The sequence below is a fragment of the Camelus ferus genome, chromosome 16 (assembly GCF_009834535.1).
Source record: "Camelus ferus isolate YT-003-E chromosome 16, BCGSAC_Cfer_1.0, whole genome shotgun sequence".
In the NCBI taxonomy this organism is placed as follows: Eukaryota; Metazoa; Chordata; class Mammalia; order Artiodactyla; family Camelidae; genus Camelus; species Camelus ferus.
In genome coordinates this window covers 5218976-5240113 of record NC_045711.1, presented here as the reverse complement: position 1 = coordinate 5240113, position 21138 = coordinate 5218976, and the positions used below count along the sequence as shown (strand labels likewise).

The 21138-nt window shown below is 46.1% G+C and overlaps 1 protein-coding gene across 6 annotated transcripts in view; it reads left to right on the top strand.

The window, feature by feature from the left end:
* Nucleotides 1-3192: 3192 nt before the first annotated feature.
* The window catches only part of YPEL2 (yippee like 2), a 72579-nt gene continuing 54633 nt past the window's right edge, over nucleotides 3193-21138 (top strand). Inside the window, exon 1 of one of the 6 annotated variants that reach the window (XM_032498391.1) lies at nucleotides 3193-3435. The gene's annotated coding sequence lies outside the window, so the exon portion shown is untranslated. Of the gene's footprint in view, nucleotides 3436-4083; nucleotides 4357-13978; nucleotides 14157-18634; nucleotides 19705-21138 lie in introns of those variants that run through there. The other 5 variants (XM_032498387.1, XM_014556514.2, XM_032498390.1 and 2 more) reach the window with 5 other exon arrangements.

Genomic DNA, 21138 nt, shown 5'->3' with positions numbered 1-21138 from the left:
GAGAAGGGGCGGAATAAAGGAACGTAGAAGAAACTGCATGGACCAGGGTGTGAGGGGACAGGCATAGCGGTTTATTTGTATAGTTATTTATTCAACAAATATTGGTTGAGTGCCAGACACTGTTCTTGGCATTGGGGCTTCAACAGGAAGCAAGACAGACAAAGTCCCTGGTGCTTTCATGGAATTTACATTTTAGAGCTGGATGGGCCAGGAAAAAAAAAAAAAAAAGTGGCCGAGGTAATTGCAGAGAGTGATAATTTGAGAGTAGGTAGGATACAGAGCACTATGACTGGCATGTAGGATTAAGTATTGGGGAGGGGGTGTGACTCTACAGAGGAAGCGTTTGATCTGAGACCCCCCTGGCAAGGAGGCAGCCTTCTGGAAGCAAACTGTTCCAGGTGGAGGGAACAGTAAGTACAGACGCTATAACAAGACGAGGCCCAGTGTATTCGAGGAACAAAAAGGTGGCCAGCTTGTGCAGAGCAGCGTGAGCCAAGGAGCCACCAGGACAGAACAGAGAGGTTGGCCAGACTGGTTAGTAGAGCCTTGTGGCCATCATAAAGGGGTTTGTTTTGAAGAAGTACCATCTGGCTGCTGTGTAGAGAATGGATCGGAAACAGGGAGATCAGCTGGGAGGCTGTTGCTTGCTTTAGGCGAGAGAGTTGTTGGCTCTGACCAGGGTGGTAGCAGCAGAGATACGTGTTCAGAGCAAATACATTTTTTTGAAGTAGAGCTGATGGGACCTGCTGATGTATTGGTGTGGGGGTGAGGGAAAGGAAGATGTAATCATGTCAAATACTGCCAGAGGTTGAGTAACATGAGCACATAAAAGTGACCTTTTCTCAGTCGTAGTGATGTCAATGTGGCAACAGTAAGAACTGGGATTGGAAAGGAAGCTGGAAAAGAATGGCTTTGAGAATGAATGAATTTGGCCTCACACAGTGGAGACAAGGGTCCTGGGCCAGTAACAAAGCCTAGCTGATAACCTGTCTGTGAGGCTAGGAACCTCTCAAACTTTTACTAGTAGGATTTAAAAAAAAAAAAAAAAAAAAAAGGATTCTGGTTAAATCTGAATGAAGTTATTTACATCTCTCCCTATATTTCTCCATCTCTTTTTTGCCCTACAGTATAAATATCTTTCCATTCTCACACACTCTACATTGGCCTCAGCGTCTCTCCTCTCAGTAAAGTCTTTAGAATATTATCTTCCAAGCCAAGCAGGAAATTCTGCACAGAATAGGCACTGAGTAAACGAGTACCGAGGGGTGATTAGAGGTGCTTGCTCTCAGAGAGAAAGAGAAGTTGCTCTTACAATTTTGTTTCACTTCTACCTTCTCACCTAACAACTCACAATGCTTGGCTCTTTTGGCTGGGAGGAGACATGATCCCGCTTATTAAATATTTTTTGTTGGCTGTCTGGCTGGTTCTATTGTCTCCTCATCTTGCAGTCCCGTTGCCTCTTCCAGTTCCCTGCATACACACAGCACGCCTGCAGGGGTCCTCAGATCTCCCTCTGAACCACTGCACCAGACTGGTCCTCCTTAGCTAACATTATCTTTTATTTAAACAGAAACAGTAGCCACCAATCTTGTTACATAACATACCAATATCCTAGGGTGTTAAGCTAATGCAACATCTATTGTTGGGGAGTGGAGATCTGGCAACACGAATATTCACTAGGAGAATATTGCTGCAATGTTGTAACAAGATTGACTCTCTGGCCCCGCTTAGATTTTAGAGCTGGAAGGGACTTTAGAGATCATCCTATTTCAATCTTCTTTGTTTTACACTGGAAACCAAGGCAAAGAAATTTGCCCAAGAGGCAGATCAGGGCAGAAATCAAGCTCTTGATAATCTAAAGAATCCATCACCTCTTCTTAGATTAAGTATTAAACCTTTCTTATTCAAGATTCTCTTTTGTTTGTTTTTGTTTTGTTTTCCTGTTTTAGACTTTCCAAGTTTGTCAACTGCAAAAAGTGACATGGTGGTCCTGCTTACACTGAAACAGCATTCGAGACTGATACATAGTCATGATACTGATGTATTGGAGGTATCTTTCGTTGTTTTTACTAACATTAGGATAGGATTCACATCCAACCACATAAAGTCTATTAACTGAATACAATTTGAATGCAGTGTATATTAACTGAATCAAATATATTTTAAAGACAATTGGGTAAAGTTGCTGTGAAGTTGGAGCCATCTAGGGAACGACTTCAGCACCATTTTCCCTTTAAATGTGTGGCGGGTGGGTGAAGTCAGCAGCACCTCCAGAAGCATCTCATAGTCTAACAGCTCAATAAACCATGGGGCTTCCTATTGCTTTCTGAGGAACTGCAGAACCACAGTGGCCAACTGAAAAGGCTGGGCTGCTCTCTGCTCCTGATCCCTGGCAGCATTCTTTCTCAAACTGACCTGTTTTCCTGCTGGGAGACTGCCCCACTCCACCCACCTGGTGCCTCCCTAGATTTCCTGACTGCCCTGGGCTTATTTTTTAACCTTCTCTTCCTTGAAAAGCACCACCCCAGTGACCCAGAAGGTGGGCGCCTCCCCTGAAGTCATTGACCGTCTACTCTCCTGATCATCATTTCTCTGCAAAAGCCTTAGAAAATCAGCAACAATAGGGGTTAAGGTGCCTTCCAGTTCTCCTAAGACCTCTTTTCTACTTTTAATTCTCCGAAATTAAGCAGAGCTGAGAGGAGAGGGGGAAACGCCTTGCTTCTGAGTAGGGCCCCGTGGGGCTAGCACTATCTTATTAAATTCAGCTGCCCTAGGTCTTGACAGTCTCTTCAGGTAACTTAGGCTCCGGGTTAGGGATGGCTAAAGTGTGAGGACGGAGCTACTACCGTGGCCCTCCAACAAGAAGCACTTTAAAGCCTCCCCTCTCCCTCTCCCGGGTTCTAGAAACCCCAGCCATGACCTAGGGACAAACTCCAAACCCAAATAAACGGTCTCCTCCCGCGCGCCGAGAGCCACCCATTCTCATCACCCTTTTTCCCTATTCCTCCGGCCAGTTGCCCTGCTTAGCCAGGCTTCGCCGGCTGAGCCTCATCGGGCCAGACTCGGTACTCGCCGCACTCCCCGCACCCAAGCCGGGCCGGGTCAGAGAGGTGGGGGGTGGGAGGTAGGGGAAGCGAGGGGCGGAGTTCCGTCCTTCGCTGATTGGCTCGGGGCGGATGGGCTGCGGCCGGGCCGAGCCAACCCGTGGCGTGTTGCTATGTGCTGAGCCGAGGGGATAGGCGCGGGGGCGCGTCCATCACCCCGCAGCCCCCGGCCCCGACGCGGAGGGATGCGGAGTGGCGGCGACGGCAGTGGCGGAGGCTGTGGCTTTAAGAGCGCGCCCGGAGCCCGGGATCCGGCCGGGCGGTCCTTCGCTGCTGCGCAACCCCGCGGAGCCAAGCTCAGCGCTGGCCGGACGGGGCAGCCTGCTGTCGGGTAAGCAGACGCGAGCGCGGCGCGGGCCGGGCATGCGTGGGCGTGGGGCGCGCTGTCAGCGCGGGCGCCTGGCCCCGGGCACTGGGCGCAGGTCTTGTGGCCCCTCCCGCCCCGCTCCCGCCGAGCCCGCGGCGCCCTCTGCCCTGCGCGGCCGAGGAGTGGTCCGGCTGGGGGTCTCCGAGGGGGCCGCGGGCGCCGGGGGCGGGGAGCGGGCCGCCGGGGCCACGTGACCGGTTTGTTTACAAACACTGCCGGGCCCTGGCGGCGGCCCGCGACTGGAGCAGAGGTGGCACGGGTTCCAGGGTCGGGGCCTGGGACCTGCGCGAGGAGCTGGGCGAGTCTGGGGCGCGCGGTTCGGCAGGGGAGACCTGGAGACCCGGTCGCTGCTTCTCCTTCAGCATAGTTCCCGCAGCTCGGACTCCGTGGGGGCCAGGATGGGGGCTTCGGGCGTTTTCGGTCCCCGGTGACCCTGGGTCTCCGCTGAAGACACTGGGTCCGGGGGCGCCGCCCTTGGTGCCCCCGCCTTTGGGGGACTGGGCGCTCTCGAAACTCCCAGGAGCGCTTGGCGGGCCCTGGGCCGAGGTAACCGCAGCCGAGTTCCTGCCTGGCCGCTTCCCGGCGCCTCCCCAGTGCCCTTGCCAAGGGGGTGGGAGCGAGTTCTCTCCTGCCCAACGGAATGTAGGGGCCTCTCCAGCGAGTACCTCTCAGGAACTGGCGCTGAAGGGCAGCCCCGATCTCTCATCGCTTCACTGCTTCAAGTTCACCCTCCTTGGCCGCTGACCTCCTCTGTGTGTCTTTACCCAAGTCGTGGCTTTTCTCACGTTGGCGGATGGGGGAAACCACCTGTTCTTTTGGACCCAGTCCAGGAGACTGACACCTCTGACTTCACTCTCAGCTTGCAAGAGCTTACAAACCAAGTGAGTGAGTGTCCTCCGTTCTTCTCTGTTCTGTATGTAGCTGACCCTCCCGCAGTCCCGCGGCGGTCCCACATGAAACTGCTCCTGGGCTTTGCTGGGTATTTTGCTTTCTGGCCTCCTCCTCAGTTTGCTCTTCTCGGGTGTTGAGGTTCATTTCAGTAAGTCTTTGCTTCTGATGAGTCTAAAAGCTAACAAGATGGCCAGCTATTCATCTTTTTTCCCTTGCCCTTCCTCCCTTGTTTCTCTGTTTTGGTCCAGCAAGATGGGGCTCCTTGTCCTAGAGCGAGGAGCAAGAAGGCAAGCTTGATGTTTCTCTGTATGGCACTTGCTCACGGAACATTTGCAGTGCAAGGAATCTAGGGGGTTGAGTAGTTAGGTGACTTATCCAAGGCAACTTATGTCACTGGCTCTGGGGCGGGACTTGACCTCACATGCTTGGTGCTCCCGGTTTCTTGTTACCAGTGGGACTGGATTCACCCTTCTCTGACTTTCATTTGACCTAATCACTGCCACAAAGATGGGCTGCACCTGAGTTCTGTCTATCCCTTCCCTCATTTCCAGGTCCAGTCTCAGGAGAGTTGTGCAAACTTCTCTTTGGCACCTTCCCTTGTCCCCAGCTCCATGGAAAAGGGTCTAAGGCTGGAGCAGAGTAGCTCACCCTCCTCCACTGTTTGTAATCAGTTTAGGATTTGATAACAGATTCTGGGATCTGTCTTGAACTAAAATCCAGAAGCTTGGAGTTAGGGGTAGAAAATGGAAAATAAATGCCATGCACAAGAATATTGTTTTCCTTTTTCCCTCTAGGAGAGTGGTTTCCAAACTTTGAGTGGGATCCACAGTGTGGAATACATTTTACATCACTGCACAGAGGTCCACAACTGTATAAGTTCTAGGAAAAACAGTTGCCCTTACTACCTGCAATGTGTTCTATTTATGTTTTTCCTACCTAATTAAAAAAAAAATAAATCAACTACTGGTCATGACTCATTAATTTGATTTCTTGACCAAACAGGTCATGACCTGCAGTTTAAGAAACATTGCTCTAGAGCAGAGGTCCTCAAACTTAAATGTGCATAAAGATGACCTGGGTAGTGTTTAAAAATGAAGTTTGTGGGTTCAATCTGGAGATATTTATTCTCAGCAGGGCACATTTTTAATAAGTGGGCCATGAGGTTTGAGACAGGTGGTTGATAAGAAACCCTGATCTAGTGGAAACTGGGGAGAATGAACAATGACAGGCATTACTTAAGATATGAAATATACTGAACCTTAGATATGTGACCCACACAGTCTGTGCAAACCCAGGATCCCTCAACTAGCCCAGGCTTTGAAAAGTCTAAGGATATAGTGTTATTTGCCTTCAGCTGCCATGAAGCCTTGGCCTCAAGAGACAGCACCCCCCCCCCCCAAATCCCTTCCCACAGCACCCTGCCCAGCCCATTTGAAGGCTGGTGTTCTGCTGTTCAGTACCACTGTTTCTAGGTGTGTGGGGTTGGGGGTGTGAGCAGTGCTGATGAGCTTGCTGTATTATTCACAGATTATGTGAATTTTTACTGCTTTAATGACTTTAATGGTTTTGAATTGGCAACGCAGTCATTGCACCTGGGACATTAACAGTTGGTCAGCAGGAAAGGTTGATTTTATTTAATATCTAGGTATTCCAGGCTGTGTAATCTAGGGGAAGGGCAAGCTGGTGATTTTATTTTTGTTTGGGGAGGCAGGGAATGGGGGAACCAGGGGCTTGTCTGTCAGCAGTTCTTAATAAGAAGAGGCACAAGTTTTCCCACCTCAATGCCTACCTGCCTCAGCCCTGGTTCTTCCTCTGTGACATCTCCGCTCCTGTGTGCAGGTGGCTCTTGTTAATCATACCATTTCTGAGGCTGTTACCGGTCTCTTCTTTCAAGCATAAACATACACACACCTGATACATCCACATGTTGGATGCTTCCCCCTTATTGTGTCCAAACATGTTGGTAAAGAAATTTTCTTCAACTTCTCAAAGCTGCAGTTTAGCTTCAAAAAGAACTCTAAATTATCCAAATTCAAATTCAACTATAATCCTCCCTGTCAAGTGTATGTCTTGTATGGGTACACTAACTATAGGAATGTTGAAATTAACCTCAATAATGTTCAGTCTGGTCAAGCAACTCACATTTAGAATGTTTAGTTTTGAGCTCATGGAATAAAGAAAGCAACAAAAGGATGGCAAAGGATAGGATATCCCAGGATAGGAAAAGCAGAGGAAGAGACAGTCAGGTGGGATTCAAATGGAGGACTGGATCAGTTTCCCTTGTAAATGATCTTGGCATTTCCCTAGGGTCTGTCAACCAAACTATCAGTTGCTCTGACAATTAATTGCCTTCCCTTAGTATGAAGGGGTATAAAGCTCTAGAAAAGGAAGCATCTCTTTGAATTTTAGCCTTCAAAGATGGAAAGCCGGGGCCTGCAAGCTAAAGATATTCTGTTAAGAGCTGGTAGTTTTCAGTGATATTATCCCTAACAAAAGGTGGTAACATACTTGCATCTCTGGAGTTGTGAATGTGGCCCCTGAGGTGGCGGTGGGGTTTAAAGTAAATAGGGGGAAAAAAAAGTAAATAGGATTATGCCACTCCTTGTTTAAAACTTTCCAATGGCTTCCCATCAGAAATAATCTAGCCCCTTTCCCTGTAGGCATTGCACTGACGCCCTCTCCCACCTTCTCCCACTTCATCTCCTACCAGTCCTCACCTGGTCTACTCTGCTTCAGTTGGCTCCAACTTCACCAGCCTTCCTGAGGTTTCCAAAGCAGGTCAAGTTTGCTTTTGTCATCTGGCCTTTCGACTGAAAAACAACGTACAACCTAAAAGTTGAGAATTATGTTGTATTCAGTAGACTTTCTGAGGACTTCAAGCCCGGAAGCAGCCTCTCAGAGAGCTCTGAGGGACTGCTCCAAAGGGGTGAGGGAGGAGCCAGAATATATAGGAGTTTTGCAACAAAAAACAGGTGTTCGAAACACCAGAAGATTACTGTTCACTGAGGAAAACCAATCATCTCAAGTTAATGAATTTAGCACTTTTCTGTGTGTGGGAAGATGCTGCAGTCCAGGCTCACTGATATCCTTCCTTGTAAATATGCACCTTAGCTGTCTAGGACCAGTATCCTCTTTCCCATCCTGAGTTCCCTCAGGGGTGGGCTGTAGTGTCTTGATGGTTACCACATCCTTTGTTTACTGATATGGCAGGCAACATTTTTCATTCACAGGCTTTTCCACTGGTAGTCCCTGGTCACAGAACTCCTTTTCTCCAAGTTTTTGCATGATTGGCTTCTCACTTGGGTCTCAGAGAGCCCCTCCCTGACCTGTTATCTAGAACAGCCCACCCCTCCCTGCCCCTCAGTCTCTCTTAATCCCCTGTATTATTTTTTTTCAAAGTACTTTAATACCATCTGCAAATGCATTGTCTACTTGATGGCTAGATTGGAAGCTTGAGAGTCTTGCTCAGTGCTTGGCAGTGAGTAGCACTGGATATACATCTAGTTGTTGGTGGAATGAATGGATGATAGACCAAGAGAGCCAAGGTTTTGAGTCTTTTAAGAGTAGGAGTAATACTTACCTTCAAGAGGAGGAAAAGAAATCTCTCTCTTCTGGGTATTCCTGCTCCCCTGGAATTACTGTCTTTTGGGATTTTTGCTTTGCACAATACTTTTCATACTTTTATTCTTTTCACAGGTTGCCAAAGCCTCTAAACTCCCCATTGTTATTTTGTTGTTGTTAATAACTCTTGTCTCCCCCACTAGCCTTATTCCAGGCCTCACTATTCTGACAAGCATTTCTACCGGTAATCACGTTTCATTAATATGAGGAGGCACTGTAAGGAGGGCTAAGATCCTGGGCTTTGGAGTCAGAACGATCTGAATAGTTAGGTCTGTGACTTCGCACAATTTGCTAAAATTCTCTGAATCTCTGTTCCTTATTTGTAAAATGAGACTATTAATAGTTATTATCACACGAGATTTTTGGAAGGATTAAATGAGAGAATGCTCAGGAAACCAGGCACAGAGCCTCACACATAAGCACTTGGTATTAGCCATTAGTGTTGTTATTAATACTAATAATGAGAGTTCCCCCCAACCCCTGGCAGGAATTCCCAATCCATTGATTTGGGAGTGGGCAGTAAGAGGGAAGACTACCAAATCCTAAATTAGTCTAAGTAAATGAAGACAAAAATGTCACTTAGATTTATCAGAACTGGAATGGAATTTAGAAGTCATCTAATTGCAAACTGCGGTCCAACTCTTAATAAACACCCACATGGAAGAAGTAATATTTATAGACATTTTTAGAAGGACATGTTATCTACCTGGTCTTAGTTTTATCCTTGAACTAAGCTGGGCCAACTGCAAGCAGCTTGCTTGGGCCATGTTAGCTCAGCCCCTCCAAAATTGTTTTCATTGAGACCATCTCCGGTGTCCTGCCCTTTGCTTTACGGAGGGTCACTGTCCAAAATAGCTTTTCTATAACTTGCTGCTATGTTTCTTATAAGGCTTTATATTGTTGAAGACTTCAATACAACTTCACTTAATGTCCCTGTTAATTGGAGAAATTTTCTTTCAGAGCCAAGTACCAGGAAAAGCTTTCCATCTCCCAAGAAACTGGCATGATTTTTCTTTGTGGACAATTGAATATAACTGATCATGTTTCTTTTCATGCTCTGGCTGCTGGGAAGCACAGATGGAAATTTGTGGCTTGATTTTAGTAACTGTGAGGCCCTGCATCCCTTTTTTTTTTTTTTTTTCCTGGCATTAACCTTGTAATTCTTATTTTCTCTGATTTCAAGTTAATAATTTGCAACTTTCTATTCATTAGTTATATGCTGGATTGGGTATTAAAATCCATTTTAGGTGTTACACTTTAGAGATACTAACACTGAGGCTCAAACAGGAAAAAAGGACTTGCTTAAGACACAGAACTAATCAGAGCAAAGCACAGAGTATAAACCATACCTTTTGTTTCTCAGGCCCAGGGCTCTTCCTACTCCTGTACGTTCTGGAAGAGTACCAACTCCTGACTAAAACCCTAAGTAACTCATAATGTCTCAATACTAGGCAAAGCCTACCTTCTCTCTCTGATGGGGTGAAGGAGCATCTGCCAATGAGCTGTTACCTTGCCACCCACATTCCTGTTTCCTGGCTGTGTCAGCAGCGCTGTGCTCCCCCGTGGCCTTGAGAATGTAGTATGTCCAGACTTAGTGGGTTTTATGTGAAACTAGATTGCCAGCTCAGAATGAAATTAGCCTCTAGTGCCTGGAGTTCCCTTGTCTGTTTTCTTTTTTTCAGTGGAGGTACTGGGGATTGAACCCAGGACCTCGTGCATGGGAAGCATGCACTCTACCACGGAGCTGTAACTTCCCCCCCTTGTCTATTTCTTGCCATGAAAGGAAGGCTTGATATCTAGATGACAGATGGGTGCCACAGAAGCTCAAACAGTGTCTTCTGGGTGTGAACAGTGGTTGAGTTTGGTTGAACTGAAGAAAGTGGCTTTATTCTCTCTGATAAGAAATTTAGTTATAGAAAATATTGACCTGCCTAATGAGTTGTTTTGTTTTCCCATGGTGTTCTGGTTGGGAGTACCTGGGGCAAGAGAGCATAGGCTTGGAACATAGCCTGCCTAAGTCAGGAAATTTTTGATTCCTATTTTGAGAGCGAAGAGGAACCTCTGGCCTGGGGCTGAAACTCAACCTTGGTTTTGTTTTATTTTCCTGGGTAATAATCATTCAACAGATAGGAAGACCTTTGGGAGACAAAGTTATCATATGGCCCCTGCCCGTAAGAGTCTGTCCTCAAATAGGAGTGATTAAGGCATATGTGTCAATAACCAGAGTACAAGGTAGAGAGTTTAAACACATTACAGACATAGAGAAAGAAGGGTGGGCATTTTGGAGATGGGGCTGGAAAGAATACAAGAGGGTTGAAACATGCAGAAACACGCCAGGGGAAACTGTGCAAAGGCACCGAGGTATATATGAAAGGTAACGTATGTGGAATGCTCAGGAGGCATGTGAGATGCAGGAAGGAGATACTGCTTGGGCTACCATTGCTACAGTTTAGAGTAACTCCATCGAACTGGACTGTGACTTACATCACAGTCGAACTCCGGGGGGTGAAGACCTGTGAACAATGGCCAGCTGACGTAGATAAGAGGCACCCTCAGAGGTGAGACTGCCCCTCAGGATTCTCAAACCTTGTTGCCGTAAGAATTCCTAGCCCAACCAAAGGCCTATAAAATCAGAATTTTCAGGATGGGGAATTTAGTAAAAGCAAGCAAATAATAATACCACCACCACCACCCCCTTTACCCTCACCCAAGTCTCCCTGGTTTTTCTAATGATCGTCTACACCCTCACATGTTGAGGTAGTTGATGTCACTGGCAGAAACCAACTGCTAAACATCCTTGACCTTTGGCCTCCTTTCCCTTACGTTCTATTTTTGCCTCTTCCTTTTCTTCTTTTGTTTGTATGTTCCTGTGTGCCATCCATTATATTTGCCTCCCCTTTATCTCTTCTTTTACCACTTTGGTCTTTGTTTGTTGGGGGTCCCTACCTAAATTGACCCACCACCAAACGGACCTAAAGTTAAAAATGAAATTCTCTTTCAGTGTTTGCTGTGTTAATAGTATAAACATGAGTATTATGTAAATATAATTAGATAGGGCTTTTGGTTAGTTTTGTGTACATGATTCTTAATTTGTTTCCTTTAGGATTTGAGGGAAAAAAATTGTGTCCCCTCACGTGACTGCAGCCTTAAAGGGAAATATCCCATTAGCAGGAAGAGATGACAAGAACTGAAAATAAGCTTTTTCTTGTGCCTAATCTGTTGTCCCACCTTCTGGCTCAGGTTATTCCTGTCCCTCATTTGTTCTCTCAGTTTTTTCTAATTAAAAGTGGATGCATTGAGCCAACCCCAGGAGTCTGAAGATATTTTCAGAGAACTGGACATCTCTGCTTTGCATTAGGATTAATTGACTTAGACTCTCCCTCCAGGAGATATTCTGCCTGTTGTACTAAGAGGCTCAGGAATCAAGGATGCCCATCTTCAGACCCCTCTCTGTTGCCTGGGTTGAAGGATCCAGTAGGGCAAGTTGGGAAAGTTGCCCAGGGTTCAAATCCTGGTTCTGGTACCTTCTAGTGGAGTGACCTTGGACAAACTGTTCAACTTCTCTTGAGCTTTTTCCTCATCTTTCAAATTGGGGTAATCCTAACAGTGCCTGCCTCCCTGGGTTGTTTGTTGTGAGGATTAATTGCGATAACGCATGTCAAGTACACCGGCCCCTCATGGGCCCATAATAAGAAATAAATTGTAGATTCCTGGAGGCTTACTGACAGTTGCTGTAAGGCCTCAGATGACTCTTCCCTACCTCCTCCCCTCATTTCCCACTTTCCTTCAGCCAATACTTTCTGAAGGCCAGGCTTCAGGCTAGCTGTGAGGGGTGATTAACCAGACGTGGTCTCTGGACGTGGTCAGGAATGGCTCAATCTAGTGGGAAAACTGACCCATAAACCACAAGCTTCAAGGAGGTTTCTTAAACTGTATGAACAGGCTGCACTGGCCACGTGCATGGCTCCCCTTGATGTGCAAGGCCTGAGCGGAAAAAGAGGCCGTCATTCTCACTAAAATCTATCTGCCGTTCCCATAACAGGAGAAATCCAGAAATTTGCTCTAGAATCAGGCTCTCTCTCCCACCCTATTCCTTTTCCTCTCCTACAATTCAGTGAATGGTAACACTCAATGACGATTTAATTCTTAGGACAGAATCCATCCATCTTTGGGCTGGTGATGGCTAGGACTTTGGACATTAAGGTATCCTTTTGAAAGTGCCTCTGCCCTTTTTTTCTCCTGAGTTTTAAGTTCAGTATCCAAATTCCAATTGTGAACAGGCAGGGAGCCCAGCCACAGATGTCAGGGTCTAGAGTTTTGGATTTATTTGAATTGGGAGATTAAAGTGAGAAAGCCAAAGGCATGCTGACAGCTGAACAATAGAATCGTATTGGCAGATTTGAGATGGATGGTTTGTAACTAATTGGGTCCCCAGCTGTGCCCTGGGGGAGCAGCAGTTAAAGAGAAATCAAGGTCACACAGTGCCCAGAGTCCAAAAGACATTCATTTTCTTTTTCAAAAGACTTTTCATTTATTCAGTAAATAATATTGGATATCTGCGTGTGTGAGACACAGATAACAATCAAATAATCACCTCAATAAAAGTAAAATTACAACTGTGAAAAGTGCTGTGCATATGAAATCAGGAACCTGACTTAGTGGGGATTGGAGAAGTCTAAGGGGAAGTTTCCAAGACTGGCCATATCTCTTACTCGGCTTTCCAGGACTTTGTTTTCTTGCTAGATCTTTTAAATGGCTGTTTTACATTACAGTTCAAGTGTAGCACTGTCTGGGGACAGAGAAATGGACCCTATCCCTCACTGGGTCCCAGATCTCGGGAAGAATGTATTCACATTGTTCTAGCTAGGGTCATCATCTCTGAGTATGGCAGAGATAATGTGAAGGACTGACACTGAGGGTGGCAGCCTCTGTGGGCTGGAGGAAAGGGCAGTGGAGCAGAGGCCGGGTGGAGGGACCCCCTTTTCTTGGCCTGAACTAAACCTGACACTGCATTTTCTTTGGCTCAGTCTTGCCTAGAGCAGCAGCTCAGACTGGGAGAAAGAATGTTTCTGAGTGGGAGGTTTGAGGGTTTCTCTAGGGGTTTCTCCGGAAGCCAGTGCCAGCCCTGGGAGTGTCCCCTGGGACGCTGCCCTAGGGGGCACACAGATACGGCAGGAAGGGCCAGGAGAGGCAGAATGGGTAAAACCATCAGAGGTTCTTGTGGTGTGGCCCATCAGAGACATGGTGCCACAGTCCTGAGTTTCAGACTCCATCTGCCAGCCCAAGTGAGTTGGCATCGTAAGAGTTTGCTGGCTTTTGAACTTTGCGGAGCATTCATGGTGAGTCCTATGTAATGCCCAGAGTTTAGTATTTTAACTGTATTAAATAGTGGCAGAGTCAGGAGACTCAAAAATAGCTTTACAGGGCAGCACAGTGCCAGTGATGGTCACTCATTTTACTCAGTTATCAAGAATTTCCAATGTGCTGGACACTAGGAGTCCTGGGAAAACCAGAGGGGTGTAAAGACTGGACTTCTGACTGCAGGGAGTCCCCAGTCTGGGAGACACATGACAATGGTGTGACGAGAAGTTTTTTGCATGCTGGAAGGCGGCCCCCAGCTCTGTTTAGGGTCTTATTTGAGCTGGGTAGCAAGGGATGAGCAGGCATTTTACTGGGCAGAGAAGACAGGTTAAGGCTCTGCAGGAGGCTGAAACAACTTGAGAAAAGGTAGTAAACAGGCTTGGTCTGCTGGGGAAACAGGTTTGGAGTGGGGTGGGAAGGTGATGAGAAGATAAGGAGAATCGGGTCTAGGTTCTTGGTGCCACCTAACGGGTTGGACCTTGTCCTGTAGGCTGCTAGGAAGCCACTGGCGGTTTTGAAACATGAGAGAGATGTGATCAGATTGTGCTGTATAAATAGAATTCTAGAATGGGCTGGAGAGGTAAGAGCTGAGTCAGGGAGACTAGTTTAGGGAGCTGTCACGGTCGTTCAGGATGAGAGAGGATGGGGCTCCCACAGTGCTGCTGGCTGTGACTGAGGGTGGCAGTGGGGAGGGTGGATTGTAAAGGTACAACCATCTAGGGGGCAGATAGTGTATGACACAGGAGGGAGAGAGAATAAAGGGCGTTTCCTGCTTGGTGACTGGGTCTTCAGGAGGAAGGAGCAGAATTCAGGTAAAAGAAATAGGAGCCGGGGGAAGGGGAACCACAGTACTGGCTTTGGAAGAGTTCAGTTTGAAGTGCCTTCCTAGGAGCCAGGTAGGGCACTTTTGAGAAAGGGATTCTGGGTTCAGGAGCTGGAGACAGAGGTTCAGAAGACTTGGGTGTGGATGATAGTTCCCCAGGGGACCAGGCAGTCAGGCACATGGTGGAATCACATCCAAGGAGGAGGAGGATGGAAGAAGAGCAGTCAGGGAGACAGGCTCAGTCAGGGAGACAGAAGAACCCTCAGAGGCAAGATGAGGCCCATAAGGGAGAGTTTCGGGGAAAAGCAGCCCACGAGAGGGCTGAATGCAGCACCAGGGCCAAATAGTGTTAGCATTCAAAAGTATTAGTGTTTGGACTTGGCATGTTGGAGGCTGCCCTTATTTTCTGTTACTCAAAAGCGTGGTTGTGATAAATGATATTCATGGAGCATTGCCAGAAGGCTCTGTAGCTCTTCCATTCCTCTGGAGAGTCCATATCACTGGATCCAGCTAGACCATCAGAAAGCCATGTTCTTGGGCTGCCCTGGTTTGACCCCGTGTAGAATCCGTTTTACTGAGTTGTGCTTTGGTGTTTATTATACAGTCTGTTTTCATGGAGGGAACTGTAAGAAAGTCTTACTGGAGGGCTACATTGTAGGAACTGTTGATGTGTGCTGAGGCTCACTGGCTGGTTCTTGTCTCCTACGACCACCCATAGGAGACATGTTTCTTAGAAAATCTGTATCCTGAGTAACCAAGATGCTCTTATTTCACAGGAAATATAAATCTTACAACTTCTGATATTTTCTTGGTTACTGGGGAGCTCAAAGCCAAATTTATAATTGAAATTCAGTAAATATTTAGCAATTTGACAGCATGCATTTCTGTGTCCTCTCCTTTTGTTCTTTTATTCCTCCTACCCTAATTAATCTATTTTGGTAGTATTGTATTGTTTATTTATTTTTTTGTAAGCCACCTTAAATCCTTTTTTCGATCCAGGAGTTGTATAAGAAAAAGAAGGAAGCCATTGATGAGCTTTAACCAAGTATCCTTGGTAATGAATCTTCAGACAGGTTATTTTTGGTTGAAATTGTGGAATCAACCCAAAGTAAGATCTGATCACTCCATAGCCAGCTAGCAACAGCTACTTCTGTGTAATATCTAGTAAATTACATGCAAGTTTCAGGATGTTCAAGGGGAAGTGCCCCTTCTCTATGCAGATGTTCTGACAGATTTAAGCTTCACGTGGGGTCCTCCCAGGCAGAGTGCTGAACTAAGAGCCATGTTTAAATATATTGCTTTGCTAACAGATGTTGCAAAGCACTGCTTCAGCAGCCATCTCTGAGTGGACTCTGTGAGACTGGCACGTTCTGTGACCTCGCTGAAATCAAGGTCTCAACAGAACGAAGGTTGGCTGATGGGTACTTTGCTCTGGGGCAGGGTTTGGCTGGCAGAGCCATCATTTTACAACATGAAATCAGGACTTTAAGAGCTGAAGGAATCCTAGAGATCATGTAGGATTATCACCTGACAGAGAATCCCCCTGAAATCAAGGCTAGGCCCTGTATCCAGGCTGAAGATGAATGGTGGGTTTTTTTGTTTTTGTTTTTGGTAATTCTCACAATGTTTCAAACTTTTTCATTGTTATATTTGTTATGGTGCGATGTTATCAGTGGTCTTTATTATTTCTTTTCCCTTTTTTAAAAAAAATTATTTGCTTTTTCAAGCTTTGTTTTTTGGTGGGGGGAGGTAATTACGTTTATCTGTTTTTGGCTTTGTTTTGTTTTGTTTTTTTAATGGAGGTACTGGGGATTGAACCCAGGACTTCGTACATGCTAAGCATGCGCTCTACCACTGAGCTATCCCCTCCCTGGTTTTGTTTGTGAAAGACAGTGGTTTCTGGAGTATTCAAACTGGTTTTTATTATCAACTGGAAGGATTTGAAGTACCACCTGGGCCCAGTGCTATAAAATGGTTAACTATGAAATGATGGCATTGATTTTCCTGTGTGTCTTGCAGTCAGCTCCGCGGCAGTTTTAATAGGGGCGTTTCAGTAAAGTTCTCAATGGTGGCCCCATCCTGGGATTAGTAGAGCCAGTGTGGACCGCAAAGGTAACTTCCACTGTCCTGAGTGATGGAGTGGTCTATTGTCCGGAATGATACTGCAGTAGTGTCAGATCCCCAGCTAAACCACAAAAACCTACTTATATCACTGTATACCTTTAAGTGGATTAATTTGGGTCTAACCCTCTAACCACCATGAGTCAACCGGGCAGACCAGAGCATTGCTCGTTTAGGTCTTGTGAGTACGAACAGTCCCTGTGCTTTTTCTCCCGCGCTGGTAAGGATGATCATGGCAAATCACGGTTATTGAGGACTAAGCCCGTGCAGGCGGTGAATGCTACACTTGCATTGTCTCACTTGATGTTTTTGTCTCTGCCACGAGGTAGGCGCTGTTATTCCCTTTCAGTTTGCCCAGTGGTGGTGCAGCTAGTGAGAAGACCCAAGGCGGAATCCAAGTCCATCTGTCTCTAATCCTGTCCTCGTCTCCAGTGGATGACACCACCACCCACTTCTCTTATTTGGCAGCCAGGGAAACTGGGTCTCTCTGCTCCCTGGTCTGGGTTTAGGATTCTGGTGAGATTAGGATTGGGGATAGAGAACGATCCTCCTGGGATAGAGACTTTCCACCGCCATAGTACCTCTTTTTTCTGTCTCCAGTCTCAGAAATGGCTGACGTGTCCCCTTCCCACTGCCACCTATTTGTTGCATCCAACCTGGGCTTCTCTCTTTCCCTCTAGAACAGACTGTTCAGCCAGGCTCCTGTCCTTAAAGCCAGCATAAAGTCCTCTTCGGGCTTTCTAAGAGTTTCTACAATAAATAAGAGACAGAAAAACTGGAAAATGGTTAAGCTATACCCCCAACAGCTATATATATAAAACACATTATATTATTATATTTGACCTAGACCCTGTAAATGTGAAAAATGGGCATGGATGACAATGACAGGCTTTTTTTTTTCTTGAGTGAAGGTAGATTTATTCAGAAAGACACATTGAAAGGCAAGAGAAAGACCACGAGGTGTGGGGGTTTGGTGCTCAGATTAAAAGTAGGTACACACTCCATAGACAGAATGTGGGCCGTCTCCAAAGGGAGAGAGAGGGGCTGACAGGCCTTTGATTAATGTTAAAAAATCTTCTATAGCCCAGAAGAACTATAGTTCTGGCATCTCAGCACAGGATCTGAGTAGAGGCTGTCGGGGATGAACAGGGTTCCATGGTGCCCGGAGCCCCACTTTGCATCTTGCCTCGGTATTGGCAGGAGGAAGGGCGGGGCCTCGGTCATGTCTGCTGCCCACTAGTCAGCAGCCCAGTGGGAAGCAGGGGGAATTCGGTTCAGCAGTGGCCCCTACTGTATGCTCCATGCTGCCGAGTTCAGGAGGTACAGAAATGACTAAAATGTGGCCTCTTCTCTTGGCTCTTACTTCTAGCAGAGGATACAAAGGCAAAAAAGGATAATATCCATTTCAATAGAGTAAATATTAAGATGGAGGTGAGCACAGAGGAGGGGCAAATAAGTCCAATGCTGAGGGGACATTTGAGCTGAGTCTTAAGAGACAAGTTAAGGGCCTGGTGAGGAGACATGGGAAGGGTGTGTCAGATCGAGGGAATGACATCAACAAAACCACAAAAGGGTGAAATGCAGGTGTGGTGTATTAGGAGGAACTGCAAAGTTTGGTTGCCATTACTGAGCACTTAGGAGACTGTTCCTGACACATGGTAGACCCTTAAATGTCAGTTCAAAAAATGGAGTGTAGAGTAGAAGGTGGTAGAGATGAATCTGAAGCCGTTCGTGGGTGTCAGTGGTAGATGGTTGCCAGCAGTAATACGTACTTGGAATTTGTATATTTGCTACACACCATGCTGAGTACTTAATATATATTAGCTTAGCTAATTCTCACAAGAGCCTTATGAGGTCAATATTAGGGTTCCTAGTTTTTGATGTGGAGAGCAAGGTCCAGAGAGGTTAAGTAAACTGTCCAAGGTCACACAGCTAGGAAATGATAGAATTGAGATTTGAAACTCTCAAGTCTGGTTCCGTTACCCATCTTTTTTTTTTTTTTTAAATGAAGCTATAATTAACATACAGTATTATATTAATTTCCAATGTACCACACAGTGATTTAATATTTTATACATTATGAAATGATCATTACCCATTATCATCTGTCACCATGCAAAGTTAATGCAGTATTGTTGACTATATTCCCTCTGTGTACATTTCATCCCCATGACTTATTTTATAGCTGGAAGTTTGTACCTCATCTATTTCGTTTGTCCCCCTACTCCTCTTCCCTCTGGCAACCACCAGTTTGTTCTCTGTATCTATAACTCTATTTCTGTTTTATTACATTTGTTTATTTGCTCTGTTTTGTTTTTTCAGACACAAGTGAAATCAAATGGTATTTGTTTTTCTCTGTCTGACTCATTTTACCTTGAGTAATCCCCTCTAGGTCCAACCTGGCAACTGGCAATATTTCATTCATTTCTATGGCTGAGTAATATTCCACTGAATTTAAATACCACATCATCTTTATCTATTCATCTATCGATGGGCACTTAGATTGCTTCCATACTTTGGCTAGTGTAAATAGTGCTTCAGTGAACATAGGCATCCGTAGATCTTTTTGAATTAGTGATTTTGTTTTCTTTAGATAAATACCCAGAACTCATCTGGTTAACTGTTGCCCTGTGTTACCTTTCTGAAGGACGTGAGAGAGATGATGTGGCCAAATCTGCTTTTTAAATACGTAACAGTGACTGCAATGTGGAGGGTGGATTTAGAGGAGAAAGGAGGCTCAGGGGCCTTCATTGGGCTGTGTGAATAAGACACTATATTCCTGGCAGTGCTTTGGGGCCTATGGGAGCATGGCCACTGGGGAAGCCACCTCTTAGAAGAACCTCAGTAGTGATGAGGGGAATACTCTGGTTCCCCCGGGGTCATCATCACCTCCTCTCACCATGAAAGGAGAATTCAAGGTTTAGAGAAATGTCATTCCAGTAGTTCCAGCTACAGTGCTTGAAGACAAGTTGGAGAGTCCTAAGGGAAGTGGCAGGCAAACTGTGTCTGTCTCTGAACTCCTGGGCCTCCTTTTTCTTTTTCCTCTCTTTCTAAGCAGCAGCATCGCCACCCCACCCCCACCCCAGTTCACTGACCACTGAAAATCATAATAGCTACAATTTTGGTGTGTTTTGTGTGCCAGCACCGTGTATGCAGTTACAACATCTCATTTAATCCTTGTAACCCTGTGTATGTTGGTATTATTAGAATTGGGGAAGCTGAGGATCAGAGCTGTTGAGTAACTTGCCAGAGTCGTTCAGCTAGAAAGGAGCAGAACTGGTTTTGTGATTCCAGAGCCCACTTCTTTTCCAGGCAGTCTCTGCCTACCCTCCTCCAAAACACCCCACAACAAAACAACAGTCCGGAGGCACACCTGGGGATAGTCTGCTTCTCTGGCTGAGGTGTCACATCGCCTGGTGAGTTCCATCTTCTCAGTTTCTGGAGCTCTGTGTGTGGCTGTTCTGCCTTGTCTTCCACATCGTTTATTCAGTTCCTTTATGACTTACCTGATGAATCCGTACCTCCTACCTCTCCATCCTGGTGACTCAGAAGGTTCTGTTTTGATTTCCACCTGCAGTTGTGACTCCTTATGGAAAAAACCAGTCTGCAAGGTGGGACAGCCAGGTTTGCTGTGTGCTCCCTATGCATTTGGCTCTCAGACTGGTGTATCTAAGGTCTTTGTTTTTAATCATAATATTTCACATCTTTTCTTTCCATGCTGATCAGCAGGAGCCAGCTGGGGGTGGTAGCAAATCTTCCTTTAATTTCCACTGTGATGGATTATTACTTCACTTAAAATGGTGTTTAGTTTGTACATGTGCCCTGAGGCTTTTAAATATTGAGCTCATTTGATTATTGTTGGGAATCAATTTGGACTCCACAGTATTTTCAACTCATGAAGCCCCACGGAGCCTGTGGCCCCATTAGCAGGTACCCAGAGTCCAAAAATTAAAATGTGAGTTCGGCAGCCCCATACTCTTAATTTCTTCCTTTAAAAAAAAAAAATCTATTTTTTCTTCCTTCCTAAAAACTGATTTCTTTCTAAAAGAAGTAGCTTTTAGCATTTTCCCTTAAAGAGGAAAGAAGATGGTAATAGGTGACTTTTTCGGTCCTCAGCTCTCATCTTTTTCTCTCACTCGGTCCATTCTCTTCTTTCTTCTCAGACACAAGGACTGCCTCTTGATCCTGCTTCCCCTTGCTTTCCACTTTCCCCCTCTCATTCCTTCTAGTTCGCCCTGCCCCAGTTGAACAAGTTGTGTGTTTCCAAAAGCCACTTTTCTTTCCTTTCTTCTCGGGGCACAAGGCACCTTTTGTGGGTGCCTTCACGTTCCTCTGGAAGAGCAGGAGGAGCAGAGTCTAGCAGCCAAGTCCAAGGCCTGTCTTCTCGACTCTTCGGGGCTCCCCTAGCAGCAGGCAGCCTGGGATGTTGCTCACGTGGCCCATTTTTCTCTCTTCAGGTTCTGCGGTGTGGTGTGCAATGGTTGTGTGTGCCTGGGTACGTGTTTGTGTGTGATGTACTCACGTTTCATGCAGAACGTGAATGCTGATTCTTCAGTAGGTAGCTTTGAATAAGTTGTGAGATTCAGATTTGAAGTTGAGCATAACCAGAAACCCCTGCCTGTGAACTTTTTTGGGGGGTTCCTACAGAAGAGAAGTGAGCGAAGAAATAATTCCGCTCTGGGGAAATGCATAATTTAGAAGCCGTCTGTGTGTGTAAGAAAACAGACTCTGTGGCCGCTCTGTAAACCCAGACTGGCAGCCAGGGCTCATTGTTTCCTTTTCTTCCCTCAGTGTTTGTATAAGGCGGACTGACAGGGCCGGTGCTCCCACTGCTCCCCGCTGGGCAGCTG